Here is a 15,442-nt window from a genome sequence, read left to right on the forward strand (position 1 = left end):
AATATAGAAACATACACATCAAAGCCTGGGTAATTAAGAAAGCAGGTCTACAAAGAAAGACATACCATCATTGGATGAAGCTACCTTTTATTCTTCCCATCCAAGCCAAATGGATGGAAAAAATAAAAAAAGGACTCGTTATATCAGAAAGAAAGAAAGAAAGAAAGAAGGAAGGAGTGAAAGGAGGAAAAAAGGAAGGAAGGGAAAAAGGGAGGAAGGGAGGGAGAGAAGGAGAAAAAAAGCAGAATAGTCAGAAAAGCATAAGCATTTCTGGCACAAAAGATGCTACCCTCATCTCAATTGAAGCTCCCCTTGGAAGGCAGACATGTAATAAAAGAAATGCACTAGCCTTTCTTAGCTTTTTTCTTTTTCTTTTTTTTTTTTTTTTTTGAGACAGGGTCTCACTATGTAGTTGAGACTGCCCTCGAACTCACTATGTAGTCCAGGGTGGTCTCAAACTCACAGCGATCCTCCTGCCTCAGCCTCCAGAGTGCTGGGATTAGAGGCGTGCACCACAGGGCCGGGGATTTAGCTCAGTGGTTCCGCCGCCTGCCTTGCAAGCACAAAGACCTGAGTTCAATCCCCAGTACCAAAAAAAAAAAAAAAACCAAAAAAACAACGCCCGGCTTGGCCATCATTCTTAACAAATTTCCATTTATATTACTATCAGGTACAGTCATATCTAAAGAAAAGAGCTAAAGCCAAAGAAAATTTTTCAAATATTAGCAAGTATATACAGGTTTTAAAAATCACAGAAAATAAAATATAAACATGAACAAGAATAGAAAGCAATTCTGGAATGTCCAGAATACAAATTACCTCCATGCTGAGGACAGCAGTATGAAGTGGGCTCAAATCTTGCTTCCTTTCAGGCAGTCACAAGGAAGAGAGATAATTGTATTACATAGCAAAGATAATGAGGCAGAAGCAACTCTGTTTAATTAGAAGGACCCAAGAAAAAATGAGCCATTGTTTCGAGATTCCTGTGGAAAGACCATGTTCAAAACCACTGTAAGTTTTGCTGAATGACCTCTTACACAACATATGCAGCTGAGATATCCTGTGTCAGAAAGACTTGGGAAAGAGTAACAGATAGAACAATGGGAGGTTAAGGTGTAGGTGGGTAAGCAGAGCACCATATGCGACATTTTTAATACTTTTTGTTGACTAATTCTAATCCTATGTTTTGGAATTATTTCAAAGTATTTTAAGGGTGCTGATTCCTCCTTTATATTCCCACTTGCCTCCTTTACTGACTTTTCCCACTTTTGGTGACTTTTCCTTTTAACCTCAGTCTCTTGTGTACTGCAAAGCTCCAAATTTCTGTGGAAAAGAAAGGGATGATGCGAGAAAAGAGAATGAGAACACAACCAGGATTAGAGGAGGAACCTGGTTCTATCAAAATGTCCACTTAGCCTGGAGAAAATTCCTATAGAATGCATTAGGGATGGAGGCTTAGGACAGCAATGTCACTATAAACTCACACAAGCGTGTTAAGTCACTTACTGCATCTCCATACATCCCACCACCTGGATTCGGAATCTCAGAAAAGCATACAGGCAGCTTTGCTTGCCAGAGGAAGGGGTGTGTGAACAGGAGATTAAATGGAAATTCCTTATTAGTGACCCCAGTGTCAGCAGTGTTGAACATGGACAGGATGCACCCTGAACACTCTGATGGGAAATGTTGACTCTCAACGGCTCTTTCAGATAATTTAGAAAATTGTTCATTTTCAGACACAAGCCTAATCATTACTGGCATTACGATGACTAAAAAGAGCCACAGTGTACCTCGGAAAACAACCCAAGACATCTAAATATAAATCTAGGCTCTGCATCTGTTAGTCAAATAAGAAATATATACACAAAACGTTATAAAAATAATAAATGATAATAGGGGTAACATTTTCATTATTAAAGTATATTTAGTGGCATTTTGAATTGATAACTTTTCTTCCCTTCTTCTTGCCTTTTTATTATTCTTCTATTTTTATCCTGCCTCCAGCTCAAGGACAAAATGATATGTTTATGGCTCAACTCTGGGGCAAGATGAAAAGCAGAAGAGACCCACAAGTTTTGTTTTTTTCATTGCCCTTCCAAGTACTTCAGAGAACAGAAGTGTTTTTGTGAAAGGGCTGAAATTCTGTGCTAAAGATAGAAAAAGTGTTTTGTCTAGATATAAAGTGAAAAAGATTCACAATTACAGATTCCTCCTGTTGCAGGGAGGAGGCTGACGAAGAGAGGAAAGTGCAGAAGGTCTGCAGGTTCTAAGAACAAAGCAAACCTGAGTCTTTTTCTTGCTCGTACTCTGGTACCACAGGAAGACCCAGAGAGGAAGAAGGGGCTGCCTGCGATGTCCAAGCTAGTAGAAGTACCACAACCATCTTGCAAAATTTCCAGCAAATTTCAGCAGAAATTAAAGTGAATAACCCACCCCAAAGGTGATGCATAAATAAGGGTTCTTAGCTTGGAAGCAAACTCCACCTGGCTTGAGCAGAATTTGTTACCTGATGCAAAAATGGCATTTACTGGTTTTAGGGAAGTTCAGGGGATCAAAGGCGATCTGGGAACATCTAGCTTCCGAAAGGGGAGGACTGAGGTAACTTTGATAATCTGGGTAACAGGAGGCACGAGGCTGTTTTTTCAGGGCGATGACACCAGTTTTCTCCTTTCACCCACCACTTCCCTTCTTTATCCTAATATCCCTACTGTATATCTGGCACATGGTTCTATTTTTAATTTATTTTACTATCTATCTATCCTCTGTCTCCCTCCCTTAAAGATCAATGAGCTATCTGTCTGTCTATCTATCTATCTATCTATCATCTATCTATCTATCTATCTATCTATCTATCTCCCTTACAGATCAGTGAGCTTCGGGGGACGAGTTCTGAATCAAGGGTTGTTGAATGAATGAATGAATGAACTAATGAACTTTCCAATAGGTACCAACATTCCCCAAGGGCTCACTCTGCTTCAACTCACATGGAGTAGGTGTGCAGAACACTTCCTATGGCAAAAGTTCTATACGAAGGCACGCAGATTATCAGTGGGCAGGGACAAAGGATCAGGTAGGTAACAAAGCATTTATCAAAATCTCCTAATATTCACTCTCCCCAGTTCCCATGACCATTTCAAGAATAATGCACCATTTTTGTTTACTATGTGCCAGTATTACTTGTGCAAAATTTTATCTTCATTTCAGTTCTGAAATGAAATTTATACTACAAAATTGTATATGTTTATATCATATATTTAATTACTACAGAAACATTTTCATATAGTGAATCATTTTTTAACATAGTTCCTAAAAACTATGGCTCAGGACTCAGATTGACTGGGTGGGGCTGTGGTCAGGTTCCTGTGGGCAGGTATTCAACCTCTCTGTGGCTAAGATACCTACTTTATAAAAGTGAGGCCCATAATAGCAAATGACACATTGGATTATTGAGAGGATCAATGATTTATAGAGGTAAAGTACTTAGAACATTGCATGCAAAACTGCTAAATGTTAGCTACACTCATGATTGCAATAAAATGTACTCCTTACTATATTACCACAATTTCTTGGCCATTACAATAATGTAGCAAAGAGGAAGTAAAAATAAAATGAATGCATTTAAACAGAAGTTTTTTTCCATCCTAGTAGGATCAAAGGTCTTTGGTGAAGCAATTTTTATGACCTAAGAAATAATTCAAAACACTATGACAGAGAACAATGCTTAGGGAAGATTTCCTAATTTGAGGTAGACACATCAGGAAAAGGAACCACCTTTTTAATTTAGGAGGTATCATTTAAAAAAACCTTTAAACTTTCTAAGAAAAGAAATCTTTATCCCACCTCATCTGGGAAGTTAGATTTACTGCAATTAATGAATCCAATTAATTCATGAATCAGTATTTTTATGTTTTTAATCTGTCTTATTTCTTGGGTTCAGAGTCACAAAGTTTACTAATCATGCATCAGAGTCCCAATTTGTTTACTCTGAAACTGATTTCTGCTAGAGAAAATTTAAATTTAAATAATTTATCTTTTATCCACAAGTCTGTAAGTTCTATTTAAAGGTGGTGCCATAGAAATTGGTTTTCCAAGCATGCTGGTCACTCAGTAACTGTTATGTCATGACATATATTATAAGCTTGCTTAGGTGTTTCCAGATCATCACTCTGTTTCTATGAAAAAATATTTTGGAATCCAAACTTATTTCTGCAGGTTTTGCTTCTTACAAGTTGACTGATGGCTTTGCATTTTATGGTGGTCATGAAAATAAGCACTGATCCTAAAGTCCCGGGTCAAAGTCAAAGTGATCAAACACAAAGGGATAATCAAGCCTTTATACTACTAGAATCACTAAAAATACTTGCCTCCTTTGCTAATCTTTTAGCAGTTAGCTTTGTTCAGATGTATATTAATGAGTAAAGTGAGAGTGCAGCCTATGAAAAAACAACATCTATTTCAACATGTTTAGGACAATATGCAGATATGTCTTGGGAAAGACATTTTACCTTGGAAACCATTTTGGCTCAAGCCAAATTTGAAATTTAAAGGCTTCTAAGATTAATAATGTATATAATACATTATAATATTATTATTGTAGTAACATATTATAATATTGTTATGACAAAATATTATTTGTATCTAAAATCCACTCTTCCTCTCTCTCTTCCCTCAAGCCAAGTTAGAAAACGCAATCATGGCAGCAGGTATAACATTCCCAATTTGAAACTATACTACAAAGCCACTGTAATAAAAACAGCATGGTACTGGCAAAGAAAAAGGCTCAAGGATCAGTGGAATAGATTGGAAGATGCAGAAACAACTCCAGATGTACTCAGCTACCTCAGCTTTGACAAAGGAGCCAACCATCCTCTCTGGAGGAAAGAGAGCCTCTTTAATAAATGGTATTGGAAAAACTGGATTTCAACCTGCCAAAGATTAAAACTAGACACTTATCTTTCACCATGCCCTAAACTAAAATCCAAGTGGATTAAAGATATAAATATTAAAAAAGAGTCACTAAATTGCTGAAAGATAAGTCAGGCAGAACTCTTGAAGGCACTGGCATAGGAAAAGACTTTATGAACAAATCCTCAGTAGCATGAGAACTATCAGAAAGAATCAACAACTGGGATCTCATCTTATTAAAAAGCTTCTGTACTGCAAAAGAAACGATCAACAGAACTAAAAGACGACCTACAATGTGGGAAAACATTTTTACCAGCTGCTCCTCAGACAAAGGACTATTATCTAGAATATATAAAGAACTCAAATAAGTCACCCCCGAAATATAAAGACCTGATTCAAAAATGGACATCAAAATGAACAGACATTTCTCAGACAAAGAAGTAAAAGCATCGAGTAAATAGATAAAAAAAATGTTCCACATCACACTGGTCATTGGAGAGATGTGGGTGAAAACAACACTGAAATTCCACCTCACCCCAGAAAGAATGTCTACTATCAAGAAATCAACCAATAACAAATGTTGGCAGGGCTGTGGGGAGAAAGGAACCCTCCTCCATTTTTTGTGGGAGTATAGACTGGTGCAACCACTATGGAAATCAATATGGAGATACCTCAAAGAACTAGGATTAGAGGTTCCATTTGACCCATCTATCCCTCTGCTGGGTATCTTTCCAAAAGAATTGAAAGACCCATATCACAGTGATATATGTGCACCCATGTTTACAGAGGCACAGTTTGTAATAGCTAAAACTTGGAAACAGCCCATTTGCCCATCAGTTGGAGACTGGATAAAGAAGATGTGGTTTTTCTATAAAATGGAATACTACTCAGCCATTAAGAAAGAGAAATTAGAGTCATTCATAGGAAAATGGATGCATATTGAGGATATACTCTTAAGTGAAATAAATAAGTCACATGTGTAAATACTGAATAGTTTCTCTGATGTGAAAAACTATAATTGTACATAGATGCAAATTGTACAATTGACAATGTGAAATAGGAAGAAAAGGGCTAAAGGTGTAGGGGAAGTGGGAAGGGTAGAGGAAAGGAAATAAGAGAAGAGAAAAAAATGTGAAAATGAAAAAATGGAAATAAAGTATTTGTAAATAGGGAAGGGAGGAGGGGGTGAAGGGAGGCGAGGGGTAAGGGGAAAAATGAGAACCAAGACCTGTCATGTAAAGGTACAAGATCCCAATGATGAATGTAACTGTACTGTATACCTAAAATGTACCAATAAACTCAGTGAGAAAAAAAGTTACAGATAGGATATTCAGATCTCCCTTTAAAATAAAAATGATGACACAAACACAAAAAAAGAAAACCCAATCAAATTACTTGTAAAAACAAAAAATGCCTGTAAAGAGGTATAAGTAGAGGTTAGACATCTAATTAGTTGGTGAACTTGCTGATCTGCTGTGTGTAGTAACCTAAGCAGGATAAAAACAGTGCAAAACAAAGACAAGTGATACCAGTTGGAGTGGCACGATACTTGCATTTCCCAGAGGAAGAAAGCCAAGTTTGAGACGAAGTATTGGTTTTTGGCCAAGACAGCTACATACCAAGTGAGGGGCCCCAAAATTAAGAGGCTGTGGGGCAAATTGCAAAAGAAGGTATCAGAGGAAGTGGCTTTTCTAGAATCAAAGATCTTTGCAGGGGCTCTTACATGACTTCCTGAAGAGCGCCTCATCAGATAGAGGCAGAGAATATCAGCATCAGTTCTCATTAAGTGAGAGATATTTGTAACTTCTGCCCAGCCTCCCACCGACAACTCACAGGCCAAGAAACAAGGAAAACTGATAATGGAGATGAGTAAGAAAATGGAGCACTTTCAAGGATGTCTCTCAGTCTTTGAAACATGATTGCATTGGGAGGGCCTCAGTGGATGAGAGGAAAGTAAAATTCTGTGTACAACTGGGCTGAACTAGACTGGACTTCTTGTGTGTGTATAATACTAGTCAAGGCCTTGTGCACGCTAGGCAAGTTTTCTACCACTACATCCCAGCCCCAGATGGGATGTTTTACATTTGAAAGATATGACAGTCTGCTGGATAGGTGAAGGAATTCAAAGAGAAATTTTATCAGCCACCTGAAAGCAATGATCAACCACAAGAGTGGAATCTTTCCATGTTTATAGCAGACTGACTCTAATTCATCCATTGACCTGGTTTTACAACCAATTGCAGAGATAGCTCTCTAATTCTAGTACTTTCAATTCTCCCCACACTGCAGCCAGAGTGTTCTTCTGAAATATATATCTGATTACCTTATACACCTAAGACAAAGATCTACATCCTTACCACTTTCCCCAAATCCCTCGTGTCTCATGGACCCATCTCCCTCCTCTCTGCCCACCATTCACACTGGTTTCTCAGGGCCTCAGATTCACTAAACTCAACTTTCGTGTATGCTGGTCTGTGTCCACATACCCTTCCCTATTCCTCCCTTTCCCTTTCCAAGCTTATTAGATTTCAGCTCACAAGTCACCTCCTTAGCAGAGTCTTCCCTGAACTAAGCAGCTATCCCCTTATTACACATATTCAGGGCACAGCATACTCATTCACAGCACCCATTATAATAATTATATATACTTATGTAACTATATGTTATGTCTTCTCCATAAGTCTTAAAAAGAACCAGAGTGATTTGACTTGCTTTTGTATTCTCAGTGCCTAGTACAGTAGACAGCAATGAGGAAACAACACAAATATTTGAGGAATAAACAAGTGAATAAATGAAAGCCAGCAAGATCCTGTCTCAAAATTAGAGAAGGGAGGAGGGATCTAGGGATGTAGCTCAATAAGAACACCCTGGGTTCAATCCCCAGTGGTACATGCACACACCACACATACATACAGAAAGAGGGAGGGAGGGAGGGAGAGAGAATAAATTCATGTGTTTACCCAATAAATAAATTCATGTGTTTAGACCTCCGATGGAGGCAGTACTGATTCCTTATCCTCAGTGTCAGCCACAAATGGAGCAGTAGCTCAACACTGGGCAGGTCTATCTTGGTTCTTGTTGCTGGGAAACCTTGTGATTATAATAATAAACTACTGATGATAGGAGTAATTCAGTGAGTGCATTTTGAGTGCTAGACAGATGGTGCTAAGAGCTGTTCCACGCTTATGAGATCACTGTCACTCTCACCTAACCATCATAAGAACCCCATGTGCTAGATGCAATTTTTCAACAGATGAATGAAACAGAGACATTGAAGGACTGCTCACGTCACAAAGTTAAGTGCGTGAGCTGGGACTGGCACCCAAATGTGGGTGACTCTAAAACCTATGTCCTTAACCATTATAATACATAGCTTTCAAAATACAGGGATCTCTCTTTGCTTATTATCACATACTTACTGAGCACTTATTGATAAATACATTTTCTGACTGCTGCAATAGTGTTTTTTACAAATGCTATTTAATACCAGGATTGAGATCTGAGATATTATGATTGTATGTTTTGGATCTGAAATCGTTTTAAGTTCCCCTAGAACAGGCTTTACACTGTCTCGTGATTCCTTTGCTTCCTCATAAGGTCTATGTGCAATTGTAAATGCCTAGTAATATCTTTAGTATGAATGAATAAATTAATACTGGAATAATCTCAATAGTTTATATGGATGATTGATGTATACCATACTCATTAAACACAGTATCAGGCTTAGAGAAACTGCCATTTTAAATGAAGATGCCTATGGATCAATAGTATGACCCTTATTTAAATATAAGATATAATTCAAAGTGTCTCAGGAAAAAACTACATAAAAAAATGTGTCTGTGTGTGTTATCTAGAATGACAAACCTAACTTTGATCTCTGTTATTGTTGGTTTCAGAACAATAGCAGAAGTGTTCATGTTGGATTTGAGATAAAATATGAAATAAATGGTATCACTCATCAGATATTTAAAGTAGATTAGGGTACATCTTTTTAAGGGAAGGCTAGGGCTGGGGGGTTAGCTCAGTGGTTCCACCGCACAGGGGCCTGAGTTCAATCCCCAGTACCAAAAAAAAGCAGGGGGTGGGGGGAAGGCTAGAAGGAAGTTTTCTAGCAGTTCAAATGGTAAACCTCATTTAGCAGCTCATATATTAAACATCTCTGTGAATGATTTGAATGTAAAATCTAATTCATATATTCAAAAAGTGTTTCATTCCTGAGGGGAAAAAAACGGAGAAAAATCACTAACTTTCCTGACCTCTGACTAACAATTTTGCAATTATAATAATGAACTGTTTCAATTTATTACAACTCAATAATGAACTACATTTTTACAACTGACAGTCTGGATTAAGTCTCTGTAGTTAAATTACAGAAATAGGAAATGACGCGTCAAATATATAATTTTTCTTAAATTAATTTTAACAAAGCTGGATTAAACTGTATCATCTATCTCCAGAATAGAATACATGAATTAAAATAGTTAAATGCAAGAGAAATATTTCTTTTAAACTAACTTCTCCAAACTTAATGCATCTGCCTCATTTGAAGGATTCAAATCATACTATCAAATAAATTGGTTCTGAAAATACACTAGAGTTAAGGGGGAAAAAATTAGTTCTGTATAGATGGGTGAGGTTGTGACCACCCGATAATTTACTCCAAGTAATATGGACCGAAGGGTGTGATACCTTATTAGTTGAAAGAGCAATAAGTAAGGACATAGGAATTACAATGCATACTTTAATCTGAATGTTCTCGTTCATCTCTTTGAATTTCCATTTTCCCAGTGGAAAAATGAACATAATCCCGGCCTTGCATATATTTTACAGAAATTTTAGAAAGACTGAAAGAACATGTTGGAAACACTCTGACAATCTGTAATGTTTGATGTATCACAGTTCTTGGTATTGTTACATAGCTGAGGCTTCAGTTCACATACATAACACTGAAGAGCACAGAAAGATAAATGGTTCTATTACCAGCTTTTTTCAGACATAGCAATAGCCACAGCAAGATAATATTTGTGATTCTTGATTACCTTGAAGAACAAAACAAAAACAGTATAAAAGAAGTAACTTTGTGCTCAGCTCAAATTTATTTTAGAAACATTAACTTCACCACGAACTCTTCACCTTCTTTCTTGAGTATATTTCATATGGATGATTTGAATTTTTTTATATTCTGGTTTTCACTGAAATATTCTTCATTTTGACAAGTTTTGATGAAGTCTATTCACACTAGACAATTTATGCAAACCAAACTTGAATAGTTGATTTTGACTTTATCCCCCTGAGTTCCTAGAACTGCCCTGATTAAAATTCAAAATATAATTACAGGTAGAACATTGAGTCAGTCATTTAGTCAGAGATCTGAGCTCTGTGAATGCTGCTTCCTGAAGCACAACTGCATTAAGTGCTCTGGAGGAGGGCGGGGGTGGATGGAACAGTCACCATGAAATGATTTAAGGATTATTATTAAAACAATATATCACCAAGTGCAAAGCACTCTTGTAGAAACTCTATATATAAAAAGTTCAAGGAATGGAGAGTAAAGGAAACACCTTCTCTATTTTAAATGTCTACCCTATATATTTAGCACATGTGTTTTGTGCCTGCCAAAAACTTTGTGGGTATTCCAACACAACAAATTAAACTGTTGGTCTACCTACAAACAGGCAGCCTGAGTTCATGCAGTGTCCTTTTTTACTTGGAAATGCTTAAGGGCCTTGTGAAGGTTCAAGGAGAGATTTTTCTAAATAAATTTTTTTAAATTTTGAAATCATTTTAAAATTACAGAACAGTTCCAAAAATAACACAGAGCTGGCCTAAATGCCAACTCCTACATTCTTATAGCAATTTTTTCAAAACTAAGAACCAACATTGGTGCATGCTGTTAAATACACTTTGGACTTTATTCAGATTTTATCCATTTTCCACTTTTTTTTTTTAAACCTTCTCCAGCATTCAATCCAGAAGTAACAGTCAGTGATTTAGCAGAAAGAGATGATAATGTCTTACTACTGAGATGAAAATCTTAGCAATATCTGGACAATGCAGCTAATCAGTGTTAGTAATGTAAGCAGTAATAAAATGAATTGTGGGTGTAGTGGAATTTTAGCTTAGTGGTGGAGCACTTGCCTAGCATGTGCAAGGCCCTTGGCTCAATTCCCAGCACCCACTCCCCAAATGAATCAAATGTCCAAGTGCCACCTGAACACACCTAATGCCAGGTTTTTAAATAACTTTAACAAAAAGTAAACATGCTTAATAGTCAGTGGTTAATCTTTTATTTACCTAAAGAAACTGATTGTATCGAGTATTTTTATTATATGTCCATAACAACATCTTGCTATAATAATTCCTTCGCCATCACCTAGTTTGGACAGATTTTCTAAGATGAAAATGAATGGTTTATTTATTTTTTTAAATTTATTGGTACATTTTAGGTATACAGTACAGTTACATTCATCATTGAGATCTTGCACCTTTACATGACAGGTCTTGGTTCTTATTTTTTCCCCATTCCCCAGCCCTCCATTCACTCCCTCCACCCTTCTCTGTTCACATAGATATCGTTTCCATGTTTTTCCTTTTCTTATATTTTTGCTTTTGTCTTTTTACCTTTCCCCTACCCTTCCCACTTCCCATGCTCTTTTAGACTTTTTCTTCCTATCACACATATCAATGATACATTTTGACATAATATAATTATCATATTATGTGTAAAAAACCTCAAGATGTTAACCATTCTTACACTGTTGAGACAAACTGTCGTAGGTAATGTACAAAATCAACAAGTTATTTGACTTATTATTTTGTATTTTAAAATTTATTTTTATGTGGAGGATTATCATCTAATTGACTTTTAAAATTTATCTTTGGTTTGTAATAGTGGCAATTTTTATTTCTTATAGTCATTTGGCTATTCTTCACCTTTAATTAACTGATACCCTTTGCATAAAATTAGAATTACTTCCTACTAGTAAACATCTCATCTATAAAATACATTAATTAAATAAGAGTACATAGATCAAATATTCTGAAATTAGTTTATATCACTTAATTCATCCGATGCCTAAGAGTTGTGTCCCAGGGTCCATAACATGTCAGAATCAAAACAAATTTTAAAATAGGAAATGTTTGAAATAAGCATTTTACTTCAAAACTAACATATACTCTATTGAGAATGGGCCTTGGAGGTAACAGATAATGAAGCAATTAGTGAGAAAGAGCAAATTCTGATGATACAGTCAACACTGATCTCTACTCAACATCTGAAATACAAGACTCATGTTTCTACTTTTTCTAAGCCATATCCCACTTAAAAGTAAACATGTTTTTTGCCCTCACATTGTTTAGCAGCTTCTGACACCTACAAATAACAACAGCTAGTTATTATTAAGTGTCTAATCCTTTAATACACATTATCTCCACTTCTGTCTGTATCATCTATGTGGTAGCATAATTGGCCCATTTTCAGATTTAAAAAATAGAGGCTCACAAAGATAATGTGATTTAACTGGAGATTTTATAGCAGCTAGGTAACTGAGTTAAGGTCTGAACATACTTCTGATTTGCTGTTTCCATCGGTCCCATACATCCTATGTATTTATTGGGTAGTGTGTCAGTCAGTTTTCTGACTTTCTAACAAATATTTAGGATAATTAACTTCTAAAATGTTTGTTTTGGTTCATAGTTTTTGAGGTTCTAGTCCATTATCAGGTGGTCCTGTGCTTTTAAGCTTTTGGTGGAAATGCCAGATAGCAAGGTGAGTGGTGGATGGCAAAGAAAAAATGCTCACCTCATAGTCAGGAAGCAAGAAAGGATAAGAAAGAGACTGGGATTCCACCATTCCATTCAAGGAATGACCTACAGACCTCCCCCTAGGCTAGTGGTGGTGAACCTATGGCATACGTGCAGCAGCTGTTTATTATCATTGAAAGCTCTAAAAGGTTCATCTAGGGCCTAGGCCCGACCTCTTGAAAGACTACTCCACTTCCCAGTAGCACCAAGAGGAGTCTCAAGGCTTTTGGGGACACTCCAGACCTAAACTATAATAAGTAGCATTAAATATGTATTTGCTGAATTGATGTTTTTGTGACTGCTTCAGAATAAGGATTTTATTCTGATCATAGAAATCCTTTCATTCAATGCACACAATTGTTACTATAAATAGCACATAAAGAACAAAAAGGAAAATGTCTATATTAAGATCTTATGGTTGCATTTGTAAGTCATCCTGAATAATTTAAGACAGTTACCTAAATCTATTTTAGGACTATGTTCTTATAAGGAAAAGATATATACAGAGAATGGAACCAGCTCAATTTAACGAAGTTTAGTTGAGGAAGAAAAAAAAATTTCTAGAATGGGGCTGCCTTCCAAAGGAAAGTTGGTTCAGAAAGCCCCAACCCACCAAATGTGAAGATCAGTTTTATAGTCAGAGGAAAAGCAGTCTCAATACCAAAACCACCTGATTGGCTGCAGTTGGCCTTTGCTTTATTTCTATGGGTGCTAATGAAAATTATAAGCTTCTGATTGATTAGACGTTTAGCTGCTATAACTCAGTTGTCTGGTTTCAAGTGTGTACTCTTAGGTTACAATTTGTTTACAATCACCTTAGGTTGCATTTCACTATAAAGGCCACCTTAGATCAAATTTATGCTTCCAGTAAGGAGACTAATTTCGATCCAATTTATTTTGGTTCACAAACTAGAAGGGCCTTCCACAATATTTCTTAAGTCTACAGTTTTCAGATGATGCTGTCTTCTCTTCTACATCTCATGTTTTTTGTTTCATTTTGGTTTTTTGGTGTGACTATGGCTCATTAAATAAACTGTATATGAAAACAATTTATTGTAGTCAATTCACATCAGTGTTTTTTAAACTCAACACTATTTTCCCCTTTTATTTTACTGTATAATTCAAATCTAATTTTGAATCCAAATATGATAGTTTTATTTAATCGCAATTTTGGCTTATGACTTAATATTAGGTAAAGATGGAGACTGTATTCTGAAATACAGCTTTAATGTTTCTGATGTCCTGAATTTGTTAAAAAGAAGATGAATGAGAAACAAACTTGAATATATCAAAGTATTGGATTATCAAAGAAAACAGATGTCAAAATATAAACTTTGAAATTGAGAGTTTCTGGAAAATTGACTTCCAATACACCAAAATGGACTTTGTCACTGTAGGTCATTTTCATAAAATCAAAGTGAAGAATACAACAAATTAAATTTGAAGGAACATTTCCTTCACTTCAACTCCATGACATTTCTCTCTCTTGGTTTACTTTTCTCATTCTCCTTTGGTAGGTCATCCTTTTTCGTCCTTTCCTCCTCATGTAGGACTGCTCCATGGTTCAGTCCCTGGCAATTATCTCTTTTCCACTTCTCCCTCTACACTCACTAATGCTTTGAAATATAGCTGCATGATGATTATTCCCTAATTATTCCCTAATTTTTAACTGTAGTCCCACCTTCTCCCCCCTGCCTCCCTCAGATTTATATATTCTAATTGGTTATTTGAACAGATCACTGAGATATTTTCAATTTAACATTTTCAAATTTGAAATCTTGATCATCTCAAATTTGCACCACCTGAGTCTCCCCATGTGACCTGATGGTATCGCCACCCTTCTGGTTTGCTTCAGTCAAAAGCTACAAAATCATACTTGGTTAGTTCATTTCTTTCATTTTCTCCAATCTCATTGTAGAAGAATCTGATCACTTCTCACCACCTCCACTACACCTAACCTAGTTCAAGCCACTATCATTTCTCTCCTTTCACCTCCTCTCCTCATCTGCCCATGGTCTCCTCAGAAAAAGTATGCGTGTTGATTTTAAAATGCAAGTCAAGGGAGAAAGAATGCAGCTAAGTGGGAGACTGCTTGCCTAGCATGGAAAAGGCGGTGGGTTTTATCCGCAGCATCAGCACAGAATAAAATAAAAATATAGGCCAGATATCACTCTTTCTTTTTTTCAAAATCCTCCAAGAGATGTGCATGGTACATAAAAGTCCACATCCTATAAAACTTTATACACCATCTATCCAATCTCAATCCCTCTTTCCTCTTCTTATTTTCCTTTTGCATCTGACCCGTTCTCCATAGTTTTTTGAACAGGCCAACCTTGGGAGACTTAGAGCTCTTTTTCCTGGAACGCTTTTCTCCTACCTATCCTGCTTTTCTCAGATTAAGAACACTTTCCCCAGATAACTACTTGGTAGCCAATTCCCTCCTTCAAATCTTGCCTCAATGTAACTTTTTGACTGATTTTCATTCTAAAAATCTTATTTAAAATTGCAATGTGCCCCTCTAGCCTCTTTTACCCTGTCCTATTTTTTCTATATAATGTATTACTTTATAGCTCACCAGACAATTTATTCATTTGCGTGCTATTTTCTTCTTCTCTTCGTCTTTTAGGACAGGGTGTCACTATGCAGTTCAGACTGGCCTCGAACTCGCAGCGATCCTTCTGCCTTTGCCTCCCAAGTGCTGGGATTACAGGTATGTGCCACCACGCGTCCTACA

General features: G+C 36.5%; 1 protein-coding gene across 1 annotated transcript in view; it reads right to left on the reverse strand.

The window, feature by feature from the left end:
* LOC104870928 (uricase) overlaps window positions 1-15,370 on the reverse strand; it is a 100,487-nt gene extending 85,117 nt beyond the window's left edge. Inside the window, exon 1 of the mRNA XM_033758169.1 lies at window positions 15,284-15,370. The gene's annotated coding sequence lies outside the window, so the exon portion shown is untranslated. The remainder of the gene's footprint in view (window positions 1-15,283) is intronic.
* Window positions 15,371-15,442: the final 72 nt, after the last annotated feature.

This window comes from Fukomys damarensis, unplaced genomic scaffold (assembly GCF_012274545.1).
Source record: "Fukomys damarensis isolate Sample0158 unplaced genomic scaffold, DMR_v1.0_HiC HiC_scaffold_33, whole genome shotgun sequence".
Lineage (NCBI taxonomy): Eukaryota > Metazoa > Chordata > Mammalia > Rodentia > Bathyergidae > Fukomys > Fukomys damarensis.